Here is a 23,889-nt window from a genome sequence, read left to right as displayed (position 1 = left end):
GTTGAAACTCATGAATTTCTAATTCAAATTATAGAATCACAAGTTATATAAGTATAAAAATATTCTATTATCAAATATATATATAGTTTAAAAATATCAATGCATATAATATAAATCAAATCATTATTAAAATCCAAATTAACCCATTTTTTAAAAATTTAATTGGATAAATTATTGTTTAAAACTAAATTTAATTTTAAAATGATAATAATAACTAAATATTTAAAATATTATTAACAATATAAAAAATTAATAACATTAATATTATATAAAAAAAGTTTAAAAAATAAAAAAATTTTAAAAGGGCTCTTTTAATTCTTCAACCCTCTAGGACTAGCCCTTTAAGACTTATTTCTCATTTTAAAAGAAAAATATTAAACTCGACCCTCATAATTTTATGGTCTAAATGGGCCGGCCGGCCCGACGGGCTCGACCTGTTTTCTCGGCTCTAAATATGCCTATGCGTCATCTTTTCTTAATTATATACCAAACAAATTCTCCTAATCATTCCATTTTTTCCCATTTTTTTTAGGCCTGAATTTTTTCCGATTCAGTGAACCAAACCGACTGTAAGCGAAATACAATTGTACTTCCTGTCAGAGAAAGCCAAGTCGGGAATAGAGATATTATTCTTCAAAAGCGACAAGTGAAATCAAAAGCTGCAACAAACAGCCTGCAAGAGTCCGGTCCGACTAGTTGTAAACGGGAACGTAAGGCGCCTTCCCTATCATGTCATGGGCTCGATACCTGCGAGTGTACCTGGGATTAGTCTGACCGGTTGTATTGAGATACCTTGAGGCAGCGATACCATCCTACTCAAAAAAAAAAAAGTTGCAACAAACATATAAACAAAACCCAGAAATCAAACAGTGCCTAACAGTTTTAAATACAATTATTACATACGTTCCCTGCTCGCTAGAAAATATAAGAAACATAACATTGGATAAATTAAGAGAGTTTCCCCAACCAAACCACAGGAATATTTATTATTATACTACTTCTGATCCTTAATATAAAATCCTGTTTAATTTTTATTTTGGTCCTAAATGTAAGACCCCAATCCACTTTGTCTTTGATATATTTATTTATTTTTTTCCAAGATAGTCCTTCTAATAACTATAGTTCTAGCTAATATAGTTGATTAGTAATGATATTTTAGAAAAGACAACATCTATTTATTATAAATAACTAACTTAACTTCTTTCCTTAATCTCTTTAAATTAGTCAACTGGGTCTTATAATTAGGACCGGAGGTAGTAATATCTAATTCCGGGGTGGTGAACAGCGTCGGGTATAAGGACCACATGTTCGGCTTGGGGGCGTCCTCTTTGGTAGGCAAGAAATATATCCGTTACAAGGACATGGACGTGCTGGATTATTTGTTATTGGTGCTCCCTCAGTAAGTGGCTCTACCCTTTCTGCATATTATCATCATATCATGTGTATATATATATATTGGCAAAATAAATCTTAATCAAGGCAGTATAAGAGAGTCATAGTAAATGAGATTGGGAAAAGGATCGGAAAGCTGGAAATTTAAAGGAAGAAGTTAAGTTGTTACCAGATAATGCTCGACCATGAGTGGAAGAGGCAATGCAGAGAAATACGGAAACCAAAATAATAAAATCAATGAGAATAGCCTTCTTCATTTTAGGAGTATAGAGTGAAAGAGAGGGCATAGTGCACTCCCGTAATTTTTTATGCTCACACTCCGCTGCTCTATCACTTATTTATAGTCTCTACTCTACCAAAAAAACAAAAATCAAAAGCAAAGAAATTGTGAGAAAATCCCAAAATATTTTTTAAATTACACATGAGAAATAAGAGCAGAGTTAAATTTGGCTTTTGTATATGGTCACATTACATTTAACCTTCCTCGCTATTTATAGTCTCTGGGAGGGGCTTTCTCTTTTTTCTTTTTTCGGCCAGAGAAATAAATAATAAAAGGCTTTCAACTAGTACAAATTAGTATCATCGATTTGTTATTGGTTTCTCCCACCCACCTATTGCCTCTATCCTTTTCCACAGTCACAACCACACTTTCTAAGTTTGATTCGTTTCATTTACAATCAAAAATCCTGATCAAATCTTAATTTATCTGCTAGCTTGCATCACCCCTTGCGTCATCCTAATTCCTTGTGACTAGTTGCTACTCACTAGGACTAAATTAAATTGTTTTTGGAAGGACCAAGATGAGAACTAAGGAATATTTATATTTTTGGACTAAAATTTAGACTTTATTAGAATATGTGATTATACTTAAAACCTTGGATTTGTACAACTCATTTTAAACTTTAGAACATTTTGATGTGAAACTTAGTTTTTTAAAAAATAAAAATAAATTAAAAAAGGCATCTGGACCTGAGCCCATATGGGCCAGGTCTGCCTACTTCTTAGTTCTAACAATGATCTAAATAGATATCTGAAACTTATTTGGACCTAACTGTTATCAAACCGTTGTTTCAAACGTCATTCGGTATTTGGCCCAAAAAAAAAACGTCATTTGCTAGCTCATTAACGATTCAAGTAATTTCTTCTTCCATTTTAATCCAATCATATTGCTTTATATATATTTATTTATATCACGCCTACCATTCCTGAATTTAATTCCTTTCATTTATAATCAAATATAGGCCAAGTTGCAGGAGCGTTTTCATTTACCACCATCTCTCTTAAATTTTTCTAAATTTGTTAATTTGTGCTGTAAATCATCTTATTTAAGTTGTTCATTGAATCATTGACATTTAATTTTTCTCTCTACAAAACCTCATATGGATTTGTGAATTCTTGTGTATTTTTTATTAATTGCGTAATTTGTGTTATAAATTTTCTTATTTCAGTTATTCATGCAAACCTTAACATTTAATTTTTCTCTAACAAAACCTCAAATGGAGTCATGAATTGCCACATACCTCTTGTCACAAAATCTCAAATGGAGTTGTGAATTCTGAAATACCTTTTGTAAATTACCTAATTTGTATTGTAAATCATTTTATTTTAGTAGGATACTTGAATTTGTTTATATATATATATATATATATTTTCTTTGCATTACATAACTGAATAATTAAATGGCTTCATGGTTATAATTTTTTGGTTTGTTAAGGAGTTATGGGTTTAAATCCCCTAACAACCTTATTTGAAAAAAAATTCTCCGGTTGCCAGAGCCTCACTGCCGGAGGTCGAAGCTCCAGCTAGTTGGCTACCAAAACTTTGGCGGTGATTGATTTTTTTTCCCCCAAAATAATACAAGGGCATAATTGTCTTTTCGTTTTTGGTCAAAGGAAGTGAAATGAAGTTTTAGAATGCTATGGGGATTGTTGGAAAATAAATTTATTTAGAAGGGACTGACTGAAATTTTCCCCCTTGTAAATTGATCAAAGTGCCTTTGGTGAAGGATTCATAAACCTATCGGTCATTTATTGGCTTAGCTTCGGTTTATATAGAAATTAAACTGATTATTAATATACGCATATATATAAAGTGCAGACACAATTTTAATTAATAAAAATTTCATTATCCCTTAATTCCATTATACTTGTTATCATATTATTGTTATACTTGTTTTTATATTATATATAAAAACACAATTTTAATTGATAAAAATATTTCACTTTTTCATTGCATATATGGGTTAGAGTAATTTTTTTCAATTAATTTATTATATATATGAGCAGAGTTATTACATATTTTGGCCAAAAAAAAACAAGTATACAGTTTTAATTCGTTTTATATACATATATATATATATATATATATATATTGACCGGATGATTTTGTCCCTTGATTTATCATTTTTATCTATTCCCATGTTAGTGGTAATTCAACTAATATGCCTATACGTCATCTTTTCTTAACTATATACCAAACAAATTCTCCTAATCATTCCATTTTCTCCGGTTCATGGAACCAAACGGACTGTAAGCGAAATACAACTATACTTCCTGCAGAGAGAGACAAGTTGGGAATGGAGATATTACTCTTCAAAAGGGACAAGTGAAGTCAAAAGCCGCAGCAAACATATACACACAACCCAGAAATTAAACAGTACTAACAGTTTTAAATACAATTATTACATACGTTCCCTGCTGGCTAGAAAATATAAGAAACATAATATTGGATAAATTAAGAGAGTTTCTCCAACCAAACCACAGGAATATTGATTATTATAATATCTAATTCCCGGGTGGTGAACAGCGTCGGGTATAAGAACCACATGTTCGGCTTGGAGGCGTCCTCTTTGGTAGGCAAGAAATATATCCTTTACGAGGACATGGAAGTGCTGGATTATTTGTTATTGGTGCTCCCACAGTAAGTGGCTCTACCCTTTCTGCATATTATCATCATATCATATATATATATATATATATATATTGGCAACATAAATCTTAATCAAGGCAATATAAGAGAGTCATAGTAAATGAGATTGGGAAAAGGATCAGAAGCTGGAAATTTAAAGGAAGAAGTTAAGTTGTTACCAGATAATGCTCGACCATGAGTGGAAGAGGGAAGGCAGAGAAATACGGAAACCAAAATAATAAAAGCAATGAGAATAGCCTTCTTCATTTTGAGAGTATAGAGTGAAAGAGAGGGCATAGTGCACTCCAGTAATTTTTTATGCTCACACTCCGCTGCTCTATCACTTATTTATAGTCTCTACTCTACCCAAAATCAAAAATACAAAAGCAAAGAAATTGTGAGAAAAATCAAAAAATATTTTTAAAATTACAATTGGGAAATAAGATCAGGGTTAAATTTGACTTTTGCATATGCTCACACTACACTTTAACCTTCCTCGCTATTTATAGTCTCTGGGAGGGGCTTTCTTCTTTCTTTTTTTTTTCAGCCAGAGAAATAAATAATAAGGGCTTTCAACTAGTACAAATTAGTATAATTGATTTGTTATTGGTTTCTCCCACCCATTTATTGCCTTTATCCTTTTCCACAGTCACAACCACAATTCCTAAATTTGATTCATTTCATTTACAATCCAAAATATTGTTCAAATCTTAATTCATCCCCTAGCTTGTATCACCCCTTGCGTCATCCTAATTCCTTGTAACTAGTTGTCACGCACTAGAGCTAAATTAAATTATTATTTGAAGGACCAAGATGAGAACTAAGGAATAGTTATATTTTTGGACTAAAATTTAGACTTTATTAGAATATGTGATTATACTTAAAACCTTGGATTTATACAACTCATTTTAAACTTTAGAACATTTTGATGTGAAACTTAGTTTTTTTTAAAATAAAAATAAATTAAAAAAGGCATATGGACCTGAGCCCATATGGGCCAGGTCTGCCTACTTCTTAACTCTAATAATGGTCTAAATAGATATCTGTAACTTACTTTGTTTGGACCTAACTGTTATTAAACAGTTGTTTCAAATGTCATTCGCCATTTGGCCACAAAAAAAAAAACATCATTCGCTAGCTCATCAACGATTCAAGTAATTTCTTCTTCCATTTTAGTCCAATCATATTGCTTTATATATATTTATTTATATTAAAAAGTAAAAATCTAAATTGACCAGGTCATACCTTATCTTCAACGTTGGCCCCTCCCATGCACTTGTTGCTTTCTATCCTTTTCAACAATCACACCCACTTTGACACCAAGAAAAAAAAAAAAATCACGCCCAGCATTCCTGAATTTAATTCCTCTCATTTACAATCAAATATAGGCCAAGTTGTGGGAGTTCTTTTTGGAGAAATGATATTCTTTCTTGAAATAGCCAGCCCTTCAACAAAAGAAACAATTGCCATTCTTTTTCTTGTTCTTGTGATCATGGTGTGCCCTGGATTTGTCTTTATACTTTCCCTTTTTTGTTTTTTTGGGAGTCTTGTGGGACTACCCTTCCTCTACCACATATACTTTCTCATGAGCATTGATGCCTTTTTTAGCATCTTACTTTTTATATTCATCTTCTAAGTGAAGATGATTTCTTAATTATTCAAGAGAGATATTTTTCTTTTTTTATGTTTGAGGCTATTTTTGAAATCTTTCCATGATGGAAGAAATTTAATCTAGGGAGAATTACAATTAAGTCTTGTGGAAGAAAAAAATTACAAAACAAGTATCAAAAGTTGTCATTCTCCACAGTAAAACTTGTCATTACAGGCTGCTTAGGTTATTATTGAGACTTTTTAGTAATTATTTTTCTTCTGTGGAGCTTGATTGTAATTCTCCCTTTAATCTATGATTGATGAGACAATAATGAACTCATCCATATGCATGTTATATTATATGAAATTATTCAATATGTGTTTAGTTTCATCTCTTTGCTTCATGATATACTTTTCATCAATCATGTATCTTATAACTATTGAAACAAGTGATAAGAAATTTCTTACTTGTTACATCCTCTTACATGTACTTACCTCAAATTTATCTCAAAGATGCTTTGGAGAGGTTAAATCTTGATAAACATCAAAGAGAATATCATAGAGGCCATTAAGGACATGTTCAGTGCAGATATATATAGTTATCATTCTCCTATTTTTGTCTCTCTTCGATTTCAAGATGGTTTTTTTCTTCTCTTTCATGAGGCTTGAAGGTGGTGAGGACATAGGCCACATGCAAAGTTGTGAGGAGAAATTTCATTTTCCTTTTATCATCTCAAAAAATTGCCTCCTTCAAATTTTTTTAATTTGACAAAATTTGTTGCCAACCCTTTCAAAGATGTATTTGTACTTGCGAAATTAAATCTAAAGATTGTTAGTGGGAATGGTTCTTTGAAGAGCACAAAGAGAAGAGATGAAGAAAAAAATAGTGTACAATATCTTCAAGTTGTGGGTATTAATTTCAACATATTAATCAAGGAAAAAATGTTCTTGTGGATGCGCTTGCAAAGAAGGCTTTTACTGGCTCACCTGGTCTCCAAGTTCTGGGTCCTGCTACTTTGGTGGATGTTTTACAATCTATTCTTGCTAGCTAGTTTTTCTTGTCTTCCATTGTATAAAAAAAGCCACAATTCCATGTGTTGGTTTAAATCAACATAATTTAAATAATCAAAGGTTATTTTATAATTTTTTTATGAAGAGATATATCTTTTTAGTATGTAGGGTCTCCTTAAAAACAATACAACTTTTCACCAAGTGGTGATTATTACACATTTTCATAAATATCTTTAGAAACCAAAGAGACACAACCTTGGTGTCTTTTAGCATTGTAACTCGTTACACAATTCTTCAAAAAATATATATCAATGTATATGAGGATAAGACCCTTCATATAAATTTATTAATAATATTTATGCGAGAACATGACTTTTCAAGAAACACATATCTTTATTTTAAAAATATTCCAACAAGATATGTCATTTTGAAAGTTTGAATTTGATAATTTCAAGTCATGTTGAGTAGGGCTAGATGAATGTGCACAGCAAAAGTTTCCCCTCCTCAAATTTCAATTAACAAAAATATTTACTTCAAGTTATTTATATCTATGATGTCAAGTTCTCCTATTACATATCGTCATATGTTCTATTTTTTCATATCAGTTTATAGTTTAATAATAATATATTTTTGAAATAGACCACACAGCGATTTATGATAGAAAAACATGACATAATGAATAAGAAGAATTTGATGTAAGTATTGCCAATTAATTAACTAAATAATGTAGGTAAAGCCAAGTAGGACTGCATGAACCATGAAAGCCTCCCAAGTGAGTTTGTAAAGTAGTTACGTCCTTGATATAAGAACTAATAGGGGGTTAAATTTAATCCTAAATATAATAGTCTGATCCATTTTGTCTATTTTATTTATCCAAACTAACCCTATTGAGTGCATATGTTTGAGAAAAATTGCATTGAATTGTAGTTTCAATTCATATGATTTAAGAAAGTGTTTTTGGAAAACCAACGCATATTTTTTTATAAATAACTAATTTAACTATTTTTGGGGTGTTTGGATAAAATCAAACTATGGTTTGGAGAATAGCTTCTAGAGAATAGATTATGGGAAGAATAGATTTTGTGAAAAAGTGATTCCAAGAAGTGAGAGTGTTTGGACAGTTGTTACCAGAAGCATTTTTTAAATGTGCAAATTACTAAAAAGGGCATGAGTTAATATGATAATTATAGAAGGGATAGATTTTATAATATATTTTAATTTGAAGGAATAAAATTGTTAATATAATAATTTTTACTAACATAATTAAATATATAAGATAATATAATTAATAAATAATTAATGTGTATATATATTTATAAATTATAAGAAAAATGATTATTTTTTTCTAACAGAAAATATTAATTTGCTTTAAATATTTTCTAGTAAAAAAAACTGAAAAAACAATAAATAACAACGTACTACCACCTCTTTTTTGGTCCACAAAAAAAAACAATATACTACCTCGAACAGACTGAAGACAATATACCACCTCTGAACAGTGAAGGACCGAAGACAATATACTGACTCTGAACAGTGAAGGATCGAAGGGTATATATGTCTGATCAAAATCCTTCTCCTTGAAACTAGCTGACATTCTCCCTTTTTTTTCCAGAAGCAATGCAAAATGCTTCTCACAAAACCATGGTTTTTGGGCCAAAACAATTAGCACAAACCGTGGTCCTGCTTGAAACCATGGTTTCCACCAGTGAAACCATGGTTTCACCAGAAGCAAGAAATTGTCGCTTCTGGCTAAATAATTGAAGGCAACGGATTGACCCAAAAATACCCTTCAAATCTGCAGCTGGCCGACACTTTTGAACCAAATAATTGAAGGCAACGGCATTCTCCTCTTAGGAAGCTCATGCATTCTCCTCGCTCTGCTGTGCTCGCGATTCTCTTGGTTCTCTACTCGTGTCGTGATCACTCTTCTGCTCTCTTTGCTCTGCTCTGCTCGCGATTCACTCTTTCGCTGTCTTCGCTCTTCGCTCTGGTCGGGCATTCACTCTCAGGAAGCTCACCTTCTCTGCTCGTCGCTTCGCTCTTCAGCTTTGAAATTCTTCCCCGTCGAAGTATGTGCTTTTGTCAGTTCTGTATAATTCTTTGTGAAACCCCACTTGTCGCAGGTTCTTTGCTTTCGAGTTTCTTGTAGCCGGGAGCTAACTTGTGACCGGTCGGGATCTGGGTTGAGTTTCTTGAGTCTTTGAATATCTTTGTGTTTCCTGGCTTTCCCTTCTGTTGCGATGATTGGGTATTGTTGTTGATTAGGAGAAATTTTGGTTGGTTTTTGCCTGAAACGTTGTGCTGAATTGCTTGTTCTCTTTGTCAGAGTGCCGAGATTTGTTGCTAGAGGTCTTGCATTTGTTAAAATCCGTGATGTTTGGGTTTGATCCCTGCGTAAACCGAAAGCACAAGTCTTAATGATCGGCTTCCATATTGCCCTTTTTTCTATTTCAAGAGTCAAGGTCACTCTTCACTTCGCCGTTGATGCTCGCCTTGTAGTTCTGCTAGCCTCTTCGCTCTTGACATCGCCGTTGCTACTCTGAATTGCGTCATGTAGAGCTTGGTTGGTCAGATTTTCCAATCAGGTAAGATAAAAATTTTGTTTTGGCTTCAGTATTTTCCCTGTCATACGTTGATTTTGGAATGATTTGGCTGTAGTGTCCTGAAAATTATTAACTGCTTTGGTTTCCTAAAACAAAATTCAAAAACGATCTGTTGATATTTTAGTAGTCTGATTTTATGAAAAGAAATGTGGTTTTGAAGGCAGGGGATATATCTGGTGATATTATTTTGGAGACGAGAAAGCTTGCAAATTGAATTCTACTGGGTATATAAAATGCAAATTCTTTTTGCTCTGGTTGCTTGGCGTGGGATCCCTTTTTCGTGTCCAGATTTCCCCCCCGAGAAGAAGCCTGTGAAGTCGAATAGTATATTGGAACTTTGTATTTTTTTTATAGTACTTTAGGTTTGTGATTTATTAAATTAATTAATATTATTTGTTAAGAGTTGATCTGATTTGGAATGTGTTGTCCTATATTGTTGTATTAAGAACTTTGATAAATTTATGGCCAACTTTTGAGAGTGATGACAAATGAAATAAGAACTCAAATCCATGTATATATTGAAAGAAGTGATTTGTATTTTGATTAGAAGTTTATATTACTAGTTTTTTCTATTTTCAGTTGATAAATTCGATAACTCTATAAAATATTATTGCGTTTATTATGAACATTTATATTAATTACACACATGAACGAATTTTTTTCAAATATATTCGTAATACACAGTTATTCTAAAATTAAGTACAAGATGATTTATAGCGCATGATAGTTCAAATATGGTTATTGTTATTATTTTGGCTTGCAATTGTCTTTCTACAATAATTAAGGGAAAAAAAAGTACATATAATTATTTAGTTATTTTGGACGTTTTAAAAGTTTTAGTATTTTGAAGCAAAAACAGATAATGAAGTATACAAAGGAGGGGGTGTATTTTCTGGCCATGTAAAATTAGAATTTTCTTGTGTTTGTTAATTTTTGTCGCGCTTGGTTTGGTAGGAAGTAATTGAGATTTAAGATGTGGTTAACTTTTTCACCTATTACAGTAGACAGTATGATTTTTGTTATTTCATATGATTTTGGGTTGATTATCTTGGTTTATCTGATTTCGGTCTACTTCCTTTTCTAGTCATGAAAGGAATGGGAATATTGTTTCATTTTATGTTGGATTACAAAAATTAATTACATGTTATAAAAACATTGAATGAATTTCTTTTTGTTTTAAATAGAAATGAAGGAAAGAAAAATGTTAATATGGTATTCATAATTGATTTGGGTAACAATGACACTAGTTATTTCAATTGATTTTGAGTTGATTAACCTGTGATGACTGAAGAACTGTAATTGTGCTATAGCATAATGGGTAAGAATACGGTGAAAGCTTCCTGGGACCAACGAACCACAAAAGTGTTTCTTGACCTATGCATTGAACTTGTGCAACAAGGGGAAAGAAAAGGTACTAGCTTTACAAAGAAAGCTTGAGATATTCTTAGTGATAAATTTACCGCCAAAACTGGGAGAGTGTATGAAAAATCTCAATTTAAGAATAAATATGATTCCCTACGAAAGGAGTGGCAGACATGGGATAGGCTGCTTCATGAGACAGGATTGGGATGGGATACTGAAAGGAATACTATCAGTGCATATGATGATTGGTGGGAGAGGAAAATAATGGTAACTATTGAACCTTTTGATCTTACATTTTCTCTGCTTGTTAATGTTTTTGGTTTATTTACTGTTTTTTGAATATTTTATGATATTATTGGTGTCTAATGTGCAGGAAGTTTCGAACTATGAAAAATTCAGAGAAAGAGGACTTCAATTTACGGATCAATTAACTCAACTATTCGGGAGTGTGGCTACAACTGGACCACAAGCCTGTGCGCCTTCTTCCATGACACTTCCAATCAAAGGAACACCCAATGAAGATTTGGAAGAAGGGTCTAGAGATAGTGATGAAATTTTAGATGCCCCAACTGGTATAAGTGGGGAATTTAACTCAGTGAACTTCAATGACAATAGTGGAGGTAGTGGGGGCAACACTGAATTGAGACAGGATAACAGTGGTAGGGGTACAAACAAAGGTGGGAGTCGACCTATAGGGGTCAGAAGGAAGAGTGAAATAATGAAGAAACGCACATCTCCCTCTATGAAAATAGCAAATGCACTTAGCCTGATTGCTGAAACAAATATTTCTGAGGCTGAGCGTGAAAATGAGGTCCTTTCACGAGTAGAAGCTAGAAGGTTGGAAGAAGAAGCTAGAAGGTTGGAAGAAGAAGCGCGTGCTTATGAGATTTCAATTAGGGGAGTCCTGTATCATTTGAAAACAGTTCCTGAAGCTGTCAGTGATCCTGATTTCTTTAGATGGTGCACACGACTCCTTATGGAACGGCTGGATGCACAAGAAATGTATGCAGCTCTAAAGGATCAGAAGGAACAACTTCTGCCTATTTTGGAGTATTACGCTAGGGATTTATGACTTGTTTATTATATTAGACAGTTCCATATGTGTATTGTTTTTATGTGACTTGTGGGTTGTTATATGAATCAAACAACTCTGTAACTTTTATAAATATTTCATAATTTCTACATAAGTATTCTAAACTTTATGTGTATGTGCACAGGATAAAACGAATATGGATGATGAAATTAAACATGTGGAAGAACATGCTAAGGGACGAAAAAAACGGGTTAACAAAGTTGCAGCATTGGTCGGTGCATACGTTACTTTGAACTTATGTAAAGAGCCTCGACATACAAGTACTTATACAGGCAGCTTATGGGTAAGGGATGTTTTAGATGGCAACCCCAGTCGTTGTTATAACGTGTTTAGGATGGAATGGGGTGTGTTCTTAAGTCTGGTGGAACAATTGCAACAACATGGTCTAAAAGAAACTAAAAATATAGGGATACATGAATCAGTTGCAATGTTTTTACATACCGTTGGCCATGCACTTAGTAGCAGAATGCAATAAGAAAGATTTCAACATTTAGGGGAGATAATTAGTAGACATTTTCATAATGTCTTAATGGCATGCTGTAGACTTGCAATGTCTAATATCAAACCGAAAGATCCAACATTCCGGCATATTCATACAAAAATTCGGTTTGGTAAATACTGGCCTTTTTTTAAACATGCTATTGGAGCAATTGATGGCACACATGTTTCCTGTATTGTCAGTACAACAGATCAAACTAAATTTATTTCTAGAAAAGGAACAGTGTCGCAAAATTTCATGGCAGTTGTTGATTGGGACATGTGTTTTACTTTTGTCTTGGCCAGATGGGAAGGTGGTGCACATGATGCTCGGATATTTGATCATGCCCTCACAACTCCTTCAATGAACTTTCCCCATCCACCTAAAGGTTTTTTTTTTTCTCTCTTACATTTTATTTATATTTACCTTAACAATAGAAACATAATTTACAATAATTTCATTTTTAATATAGAAAAATATTATTTGGTGGATGCTGGATACCCAACACCAAATGAATATCTCGGCCCATATAGACGGGAGCGTTACCATCTGCCCGATTTTCGAAGGACATCTACGTTTCAAAATGATAATGAGGTCTTTAATTATTTTCATTCAAGTTTAAGGAGTATAGTTGAAAGAACTTTCGAAGTTTGGAAAAATAAGTTTGCAATCTTACAAAACATGCCATCTTATGACTATGAAACACAAGTTAAAATCGTTTGTGCAACGATGGCTATACATAATTTTATTAGAATGACATCTATTACTGATCCTGGATTTGTTCAGTTGGAAGAAGAGGGTACTTATGCAAAAGAAGATGATGATGGGGTTGGATTTTCACATATACATTCATCAATTCAATCTTCATCTTACATGGCTCAGGTTCGTGACAGCATAAGAGAGGAACTTGTTAATTCATTACAAAGACAAAGATCATAGTCATGTCTTATTTATTTTCCTTTATCTTAGATTGTAATATGTAGTTAAAAAAAACCTATTACAAATGCTCTGTATCGATGCATCATCTTAATTATTATGACACTTCTTTATTTATATTCCTTTTATTAATATTAAACCTTATATTCGCACACCAATTATTACTTACTTTAATAATTCATATTCTCCAAAAAATATTATTACTATTATGTTTTATGAATATATATACATGTGGTGACAATTAATTAATTAATTATATTAAACATCAAAGGTAGTATGTTATTATAATAATTAGTTGTAAAAAAAATATTATGGGATTTCATGTTTAAAATCTTAAAAAAATTATTATTTTTCTGTTAGAAAAAAAATAATTTTTTCTATAAATATATTTAATATTATGTTTTATAAATATATATACACTTATTAATTATTTATTAATTATATTATCTTATAAATTATTAATTATGTGAGTACAAATTATTTCATTAAAAATTTTATTTCTTCAAATCAAAATATATGATAAAAATATCCCTGATATAATTATTGTATTAACTTATACCCTTTTTGGTAATTTCCATGTATAAAAAGTGCTTCTGATAATAACTATTCAAACACTGTTACTTCTCAGAATCACTTTTTCACAAAATCTATTCTTCATAAAATCTATTTTTTCAAGAATCTATTTTCCATAAGCTATTCTCAAAACTATGGTTTGGTTTCATCCAAACACCCCCATAGATTTTGACCCAAAACCATGGTTATTGATTTTTGATGGGTATTTGGGCAAATTTTTCCTAAACACCCCCTAAATAGATCTTATATTAATAACCAGAAATAGTAAATCATAAATTAATATTAACATATAATATCAATTTGAATTCAGTCTTCAATTTTAGTTAAGTATTGGGAATTCAATTTGAATATTATTGAATTTATTTTCATAATATGTTTTCAAATTATTAAATTATTTAAATAATAATTATAATGATAATCCTTTTTTAATTCACGACAGCAATTAGGCGGCCAATGGCAAGTTTTTGGGGGAAAAACAGTTATTTTAAAATTTTAAAATTTTAACTCTGGATGTATCCAAATCTGACCTGGGCGGTGGAATTTCATCTCAAGGATAAGCAGCACAAGCGGGGAGATGAGATCCAGCACCAAGTTGTTATGTTTAGTATTGATGATAATGTGGAATCTGTTGATCTAGACTCCTTTTTTTTTTTTGGCTTTTTATGCCAAAAAAAGGTTCGTATTTTTTTTTTTAAAAAACTCTGTTTCTGGTATGTTCATTTTAATATTATTCTATGTCTTTTGATTTGCATATGCATTCCTTGCCTATATCAGATTTTGTTTTGTCATTAATGGTACTTTCGTTACTTCTCTCTCTCTCTCTCTCTCTCTCTCAGCTTTTAGATAAGTATCACACTTAAGATATTATCATGTATTAATGATATAACAAATTTGAATATATTATTGATAATCTTGCAATGATTATGATTGATAATCTGTAGAATTAATTGCATTTAATCTAATAATTTATAATTAACGATATATCATAACCTTATATATAAAGGCCTATAAGTCATTAATTGAGTTTTCTTTTGTCCAAAAGTGAGTTTTATTATCCATAACCAAAGAATCAAGTTAGAGAGGCAAACTGAAATTGAGAGAGAATGGCATCGAGAGTTTCTCAAACCATCTCTTTAGTGCGGTTCTTATATGCTTTCTTCTTCGTTTCTGCATCAGGTAATCATATATATTCTTGTTTCATGTAATTTCATCTTATTGCTTCACGTGAAAGGATTTTAATTTTATTTTTATATATTGGATTATTGTAGAAACTTCACTTAATTTTTTTATTTTGAAGCTGACAGATATATACTGAGTAAGATTAACAGTAAGCTTTTCCAATCTCAATTCATATTTCAGATTAGATTACAGTTTCTCTACGGACTAATATTTCGAATGAAGTAATTTTTCAAAAAGTTTTGCACGGATTTTTTTCTTTGTTATTTTTTAAAGTTCACACAAAAATATAATTTTTTGAATCTGGATCTCTTCTCGTCGACCTTTCTTTGTTTTTGTTTTTTTTTTTTTTTTTTTGCATTCCATCCCTACCCTTCAGTTAAAAATTATATACAAAACCCTCTTTTGAGAATAAGATAATTTTGTGTATTTCTTTTGTGTAAAATAAAAATATAAAAATAGCACGATTGTTTAAATTTTTACATTTGATTTGAGGACTCGAGAAATATAAGCATTGAAGGGAAGATTTAATTCCATATATATGCGATGGTTTTGAAAATAATCAAGGCACAAATATGTAATTTATGCTTCGTTTTCGAGATTGTGTAGAATCCGATATGAAGTAAAGATATTTGTATAATTTGACAAAATCTGATTCTGTAATTTAATTTTTTTTAAATGAAAGCAATGTATAAGTTTTTTAGTAAGAAAAAACCTCTATGATTTTAGTCAAACTAAATAATCCACTTTATTAGTCGGTTGGATTTAGTAGAAAGAGCTAATCCCTCACCATATAGGAACCAAGATTTAAATCTCTGCTAGAATATGTGTCCACGTGTAGGGAAAAAAAACTAATAATCCACTTTTATCTTTTTCATAAGTCATGTACAAGACATTTATTGCGTTTTTTTTCATATTTCTCTCATCCAATATTAGGTTAATGTTTTTAAAATTTGACTATTAGGATTTTTTTAGCAAATTTATCCAGAAAAAGTTTTAATTATAATAATGTTGCCTCCCACCATTTTAAAAGTTGATTTTAAAAATAGTGACATTAACCATTAATATCGCTAATAGTAGGGGGCAACATTGCATTTATTTTAAAAATAGTAACATTAACCATTAACATTGTTAATGGTAAGGGCAGCATTGCATTAAGCAGCCTGAGGTACTTTTTAGGTATACTTAGTATATTAAAATATTTTGTAGTGTAATTTTTCTATTAAAGTAGTATTTTTTTAAAAAGCAATTGTGCTATTAAGACATTATTTCATAAGTAATTCTAATTTTGTTATTAACTCATCAAAAGTTTCGTTAAGTGAATGTATTCAAGCACCATAACGTATATTTTTAATATTTTTTAAGATACTAGATGCACTTGAAAAAACACTTTAGGGTGCTTAATAAACTACAAAATATTTTAGGGCACTACAAAAATACTTTATGACACTGGATATAGCTAAAAAAATACTTCATGTTACTGGACGCATTATAAAATATTACAAAATATTTTAAATTGCTGGACGTACTTGACAAAAGGGTGCTGAACTCACCTTTAACTCTATTAAATATACTAATTTTTTTGGGGAAAAATTAAGTCAAAGTTTTTGAAACAATATTAATAAACTGCCTTTACTGGTATGCAGGACCAGCAAGAGGAATCACCGATCCGCAATTAGTGTGCCAGGGGCCATGTTCTGGTGCTTCATCTTCTCAATGCAATCGATTATGCATTAACAAGGGATTCCCAAAGGGAGGGATCTGTGTTGGAATGAGTGTGTCTGCCCTTCGATGTTGTTGCTCAAAATAATTGTCACCTCAAAACTCCTAGTAGTTATTATATGAAAATTAATAAAAGTTTCTTCACAGAGAAGTCTAATTATGATTGTGCCCATCATTTATTTTTGGGAAGATTGCACAGAAACATCCTCCATTAAAAATGTTATTGGTAAAGTTGATCCGAAGCAGATTTCCGATATTTTTTATGTACACAATTTATAAAGAGTGGTACTTTTTCCGTATAAAAATTATCACATCCTTCACCCCAATAAAGTTTTTAATCTGAAAACTTTCCCTTCACTAAAGCAATATGGTTTGGAGATTTGTCAATTAAGCTTTTGGATTCCAATTTTGATGATTTCATCCTTTGGGTCAAACAACTTTCATTCAGCTTTGTAAAGATAATCACCTATACATTGCTTATGAAATCATCTGTCCTCTTAATATCATTTGGAGGAAAAGAAATTTGGCTCTTCATCAAGGGGTGAGAATTTTCCCAATTGCAGCTATTTAAGAATTTAAGCATATCAGTTCTTTTTTTAATTTTGCTTTTAAGCATTGCTTCCAGCTAATAAATCATATCAATCTAGTAAGGATCATTTGGTCTTTAGTCCTAATGGTTGGGATGTCCTTTTCTTTAAATACAAAAGGAAGAAAAGTCATTATTGCTAGGGAGTAATTTGTTATTTTGGTCAATGCATTATTAAAGAAATTTTTTCGAGAAATACTGAGTCCATTCAAAATGTCTGCAAGAAGGTTGTATAACATACATTTTAATTTTATGAGAGATTTATATACATTTTCAAAACACTTGAGTAAAATATAGGAGTACTTAATGTATTTTACTGAAAAGAAACTTATTAGTTCTACTCAATAATTTTATTTTCAATTACTTTCACAAGAAGTTACGATTTTTAATTCAGTGAACTAAAAGAAAATTTTTTTAATATTATTTTTCAAGAAATTTAGTATCCCCTCCCCAATTAACCTAAGCCAATTGGCAATAAATATTTAGGGAATATCTAAAAGCAGTGGGGGAAAACCAACATTGACGCTAGAAACAATATGCGGCAGCCGTAATTTCTTTCATGATCTGAAACATTTATTTTGTCACGGACAAAGGAAAAAGAACAATAACATTCTTGTTTTTGTAAATAAATTTCAAATACTTTTCCTCCCTCCTTTCTTTTTTTTTTTTTTAAAAATAACTATCAAAATCACGTCTTTCAAAATGTTAGTTAAATTTTGTTAAAAATAATAAATATGTAATTTATATTTTAATTATATCCTTATTTATAAAGAGAGTATATGAGACATAATAAGTGAAAATTTATTACAGAGATAATAAGTGACACATATATTTAATGGGATGAAAATGAAAAGATCAATTTAGAATTTCAGACAAAAAGAACTTGTTTCTTACATTTAGAATATCACTATGAAAAAAATTATTTTTTTATAAAAAGAAATGAAAGGATTAATAATAATAGTAAGAATATAATAGCTCTGCAATGTCATTAATGTTAAAAAAAATAGATAGCATGATATAAATTGGCACAAAATTTAGATCAAATTATTTATATTCATTAATTGGATCAAGTTCTCTGATCATATTTGTTATTTATCGTTGTTAGTTGTTAAAATAAGTATTTGCATTTATAAATTCATCTGTGAACACTTATAAAATTTCACATATCCTCTTATAATGTAAGTTAGGATATACTACCGCTGGTAAAAAAAAAAGTTAGGATATACTACCTCCAATCCTTAATATAAGATCTTGTTTGACTTTTATTTTGATCCTAAATATAAGACCTCAATTCACTTTGTCTCTTATATTTATATATTTTTTTCAAAGGTAGTCGTTCCAACAATAGTAGTTCTAGCCAATATACTTGATTAGCAAGGATTTTAGGAAACATAACACCTATTTATTACAAATAACTAACTTAATTTTTTCTTTAATTTCTTAAATTAGTTAACTAGCTCTTATAATTAGAACCAGATGTAGTATATAAATTTTTATATGAATACTTGTTATTTTGCTATTAGCAGTTATTGAAATATGGACATTTGTTATTTTGTCATGCTTAATTGTTAAAATGCATATGTACATTTATAAATTCATCTATAAACTTGACTTTACAAATAGGGTTAAACAGCATTTTTGTTCTTAAAGTTTTCAAAAAGGAGCTATAGATATCTGAAAGTTTTTTTGGGTGTAATTTTGTTCTAAAAGTAGTAAAAATGTAGCAATTTTACCCTGTCCTAATAGAGTCAAATGGTCAACTAAGATTGATTGAGTTAAAAAGCTTTTTTGCCCCGAAAATTTTCAAAAATGAGCTATGGGTATCTGAAATTTTTTTTTTAGGTGCAATTTTGTTTAAGAAGTAGTAAAAATGTGGCAATTTCACCCTACTTAAAATTGTCATTTGAGTCTTATATAATATATCAACTTATAAGTTAAGCATCTTAGTTTGAGAGAAAATGATAAATATGAGAAGCAAAGTGGACTAAAATATCATATTTAGGATCAAATCTAACCTTTTTGCTTAAAAAAAAAGGGATCAAATCTAACCTCAACCAACTCTTATATTAAAGATAAAGAGTATTTATTTGTATTTTTATTAACTTTTTTTATCATAGATATAATACTTTTCAATTTTATTTTTAATATAAAAACTAGACATACATTTATTTTACATGTTGTATGGGGTTTTTGAAATGATCACCTGAGTAAATAATTTATCAAAAAGGTACTACGTCTAATTTTTTTTAAATATTTTATGTTGATATATTATCTTATCGTAAGACACCACATCATCATCACACTGAAAAAAAAAACCAAAAGAAACCTTTTTTTTCTTTTATCGTCATCATTACCGGTGTTCATGAAAACATGAACAATCAACAAAAATAACCATAAAGTCAAATCAATAATTACTAAATATGTAGGCGAAAAAAAAAAACCCAAATCAAACCAGAAATATCTTTTACCCTTTGGTTGATAAATATTACAAAAAATGGTAAGAGACTATATCAACATAAAATATTAAAAAAATTATACGCAGTACTTTTTTAATGAGCTATTATTTACTTGAGCGATCATTTCAAAAGCTCAATACAAAATGTAAAATAAATGTATGTCTAGTTTTTATATAATAAATAAAATTGAAAAATATTACATCTCTGATAAAAAGATAAATAAAAATATAGATGAATACTCCTTATTCTTAATATAAGAATTAGTTCGAAATGATATTTAATTCTAAATATGAGATTTTAATCTACTTTACTTTTAATATTTATTATTTTCTCTCAAACCAATTTAGTTAACCTCTAAATGGATATATTATATAAGAGTCAGGCGACAATTTAGGATGGAGCGAAACTGCTACCCTTTTTAGTATTTACGGGATAAAATTGCATACAAAAAACTTTCAGATACTCAGTTTTTTTTTAAAAACTCACGAGGCAAAAATGCTTTTTTAACATGGCCACCTAATGTTGACCATTTGGGCCCGTTTGGATAGGACAAAATTGTTATGTTTTTACTATGTTCGGGAAAAAATTGCACCAAAAAAAGTCTTCGATTATTCACAGCTCTTTTAGGAAAATTTTTGGGGGGCAGAAATGTTGTTTAACCCTTATAAATACAAACAATTGAATATAAAATTTGTCCTATGAATTTTTCTCAGTATAACTAACTCATTATTTAATTACATGAGCACTGAGTCTGACGTAATACATTCACCGACGTCGCTTCTTTCACTTATTTATATCTTCAGAGACAGCAACTTTTTGAGCTAAGCACATGAAGTTGTTGGTTCAAACGTCAATTTAGATCCTTTATGTTTATCCAATAAAAATGCATATGATTAATTTAGGTAAGGATGAAAAAAAAAGATGTTAAAATATAAAAATGGGATGTGAATTTTAAATAAAGTCGTAATTTGTTGCCACTGTTCTTAAATATAAAAATGCATAATACAAAAGAAAATTAAGATTTTGAGATAACGGTTATACAAGTGCGAACAAGCCCTAATGAATGTCCATTTTACAAATAATATTCTAAAATCTATTTAGGATGCGTCTGTCATGATGGTCCCAATAGATCTCCGCATATGCTTCTGCGTTGGCTCGCATTAGAACATATGTGAAAGAAGTAACTTCCAATTCTATAATTGTCACAAAAAAGGGCAATTAATTGAAGAGAAATGATGGCAAGCATAAGAAAGACACTTTTTCCCGAAAGCAAAAAGTATAATATGATTGTTGCTTGGTACAATTTGATCTAATTTTAATTTCCCCCATTGTAATTTTACATCATTGCTTTTGGCCCTTATAATTTAATAAGAACTTGGTTTGAGTTTAACTATAGAAATAAAAACCAAAACCATTAATTAAAAGTATAGGGGCCATTTGTTAAACTCAAACGAAAAAATTATAAAATGATAGGGATCAAAATTAACAATTTGAAACTATAGAAAGCAAAACCAAAATTAAATGAAATTATAAGGACGAACAACAGTATTAACTCAAAAAATTATAACAAACAGCTAACAACTCAATGTTCTTATTTTTAGGGGATTTTCGATGCCACTTTGGATATAAAAACAATACTTCAAAATGTCCAACGCCATGGATTTGGGATCCGCCCATGGCGCATGTAGGGCCATCACTAAACATTATGGCCTTGACACCATTTGCACTACCTTGATATTTCTTTGTTGCGAGATATAATATAAGATCTCAATTGACTTGTATTTTAAATTTATAATTTTTTTTAAAATATTCTTATTAATTGTAAAGAGGGTAGTTTATGGAAGCCAAATCATATTTGTTACAAATAACTAATTTACCTAATTTTTATAATCTAGCTGGATTGAATATAGTAATATATATAAACTCATGCACATTTATTATACAGGAAAAATATATCTTTGCTTCTCTAGCTTTATAAAATGTCTTAATTTGATTCATTAATTTTATAAAGTACTCCCTTTGGTTTAAACCATAAACATCAAATCTTTGAAGGGGCCGGGCTTGATTTCATTTAATACATGCATTTGTTTCTTCTTTTTTTTACCCCTAATTATATTAATTATATATTTTTCTCTCATATTTTTTTCACTTTTTCTCTCCGTCTCTTTTTCTGCTCTTTTTCTCTTTCACTTATCCTTCCCATAAATAAGGATATTTTAAAATAATAAGTTACATTTATTTTATATATTTATTATCTTGCACTAATTTTAACTGACTTCTTTAAGTCACGTGATTTCGTTAGATGCTAGCATTTTGGAGTGCTTATTTTTTTCAGTTTTCCAATCCTAACACCTTAATCTTTTTATAATTTTTTTGTACCAATCATTGCTCCTTTTCTCTTAAAAAATGTTTAAACTTAAGATGTCATGATAATGTTTTGTCAATAATTAAATTTTTAATGTAAGTATTTTTCTTAATCAAATTAATGATGTTAGGGTTGACTTATTTGTCAAAAAATTTGGTTTTCCCAAAACAACCTTTTAAATCATTTGTATTGAAACTACCTTTTAATGCAAATTCTTTTAACATGTGTAATTAATAGGGATATTATAAAAAAAATAGTGATAAGTATAGGGGACAAATAGATTGAGATTTTTTTAGGGTTAAATTCAACTCTCCAACTAGCTCTTATATTAATAGTAAAAATAGTAAAATTAAAGGACTAAAATAAAATTTTATATGTGCAAAGTTAAAAGATCAAATATCCACTTCTGGTTATTATAGAAGCTTCAAACTCATAACCACGTACCGCTGTTTAGAGTGTTGAGCTAAAGGCTGATCCCCGTCTGGCCGAAAAAAAAAAAAAACAAACAAAAGAAAAGCTGATCCCCAAAAGCCACATTACTTGTTTTGGCCAAAGAAAAACTATATTAGGATTATAATGTGGTTGCCTTATGAGTGATAAGGGGTCTTCTTGAACGAAGGATTCCAACCCACTCCTAAAAAGATTAAGTTGTAAATAACTTTTTAATCGTAATTTATAAAATACGAAATAAAAATAAGATGAGTTTTGTTTTAATTTACGTAAAACGGATTTATAATACTTATAAACGCCAACCAAATGAGCCCTTAATTTGGGAATTGCTAACCAATTGTCTAAGTGAAAAAATAATAAAATAAATTTCAGCTTAAGGCTGAAGCCCTCATTTTCGGAATCATTGGAAGGACTCTCGTGGTAAAATAATTAACTACGATTTTCATAACCATCAATATAAAAGTCTCCATGGCCATTAATAGTTATATCGCCTCTATGACTTCTAAAAATCTAACAATTTATAGATACAGTCCATAATTATAATTTTTTACAGCGACATGAACACTGAATGTACAGGAGCACATGAAAACATGCAAGGTAGAGAAAGAGAGCTAGGAAACGAGGCTGAGAAATGAGGGCTGGTAGGAGATAAGGACGAAGAGAATAAGAAGGACGAAGGCGACGCCCCAGGGGGAGGCCTCCGGCACGGTGGATGGCGGCGGGTTCAGATCCCGGCATGGGAAAGTTGAGCTGAGTACCTGAGGAGAGGCAGTGAACGACAATGATCAGCAGCAGCGGCGAGATCATGAGAAGGCGTTGAAGCAGCTCGGAGGCGGTGGCCATGACGGCGTCGTAGATAATGTAGGTGACGGATCCACAGATAAGCGCCGTGGCAGCCACCAGAAGCCAGTGCTCTGTGAAGCTGAAGCTTGAAGAAGCCATGGTTGGTATCACAGGGAGTTACTGAAGATTGGAGGAGACGAAGTAATATTAAAGTGAAACTGTAAGAGTGGTCTCCACTATGCTGTGAAGTGTGAAGAAAACTCATGGCGGTACGTACTATGCCAGCTGTCTTCTTTTGGATTTATGCTGCTCAATCAGCGGAGGAGTGAATAGTAGTGGCTGTAATTTTCTGGGGGAGAATTAGAGCAAGGATAAAAAGTTTCGTTAACAACCTAATGGACTATAA

General features: G+C 30.7%; 1 pseudogene; it reads right to left on the bottom strand.

Annotated features, from left to right (window-relative positions):
* Positions 1-23,203: 23,203 nt before the first annotated feature.
* LOC114753124 (uncharacterized) lies at positions 23,204-23,642 on the bottom strand (annotated as a pseudogene).
* Between the last annotated feature and the right edge of the window lie 247 nt (positions 23,643-23,889).

This window comes from Neltuma alba, unplaced genomic scaffold (genome assembly GCF_004799145.2).
Source record: "Neltuma alba isolate B1F8T4 unplaced genomic scaffold, ASM479914v2 tig00007714_pilon, whole genome shotgun sequence".
Taxonomy (NCBI): Eukaryota; Viridiplantae; Streptophyta; class Magnoliopsida; order Fabales; family Fabaceae; genus Neltuma; species Neltuma alba.
This window is presented reverse-complemented; position numbering and strand designations above follow the sequence as displayed.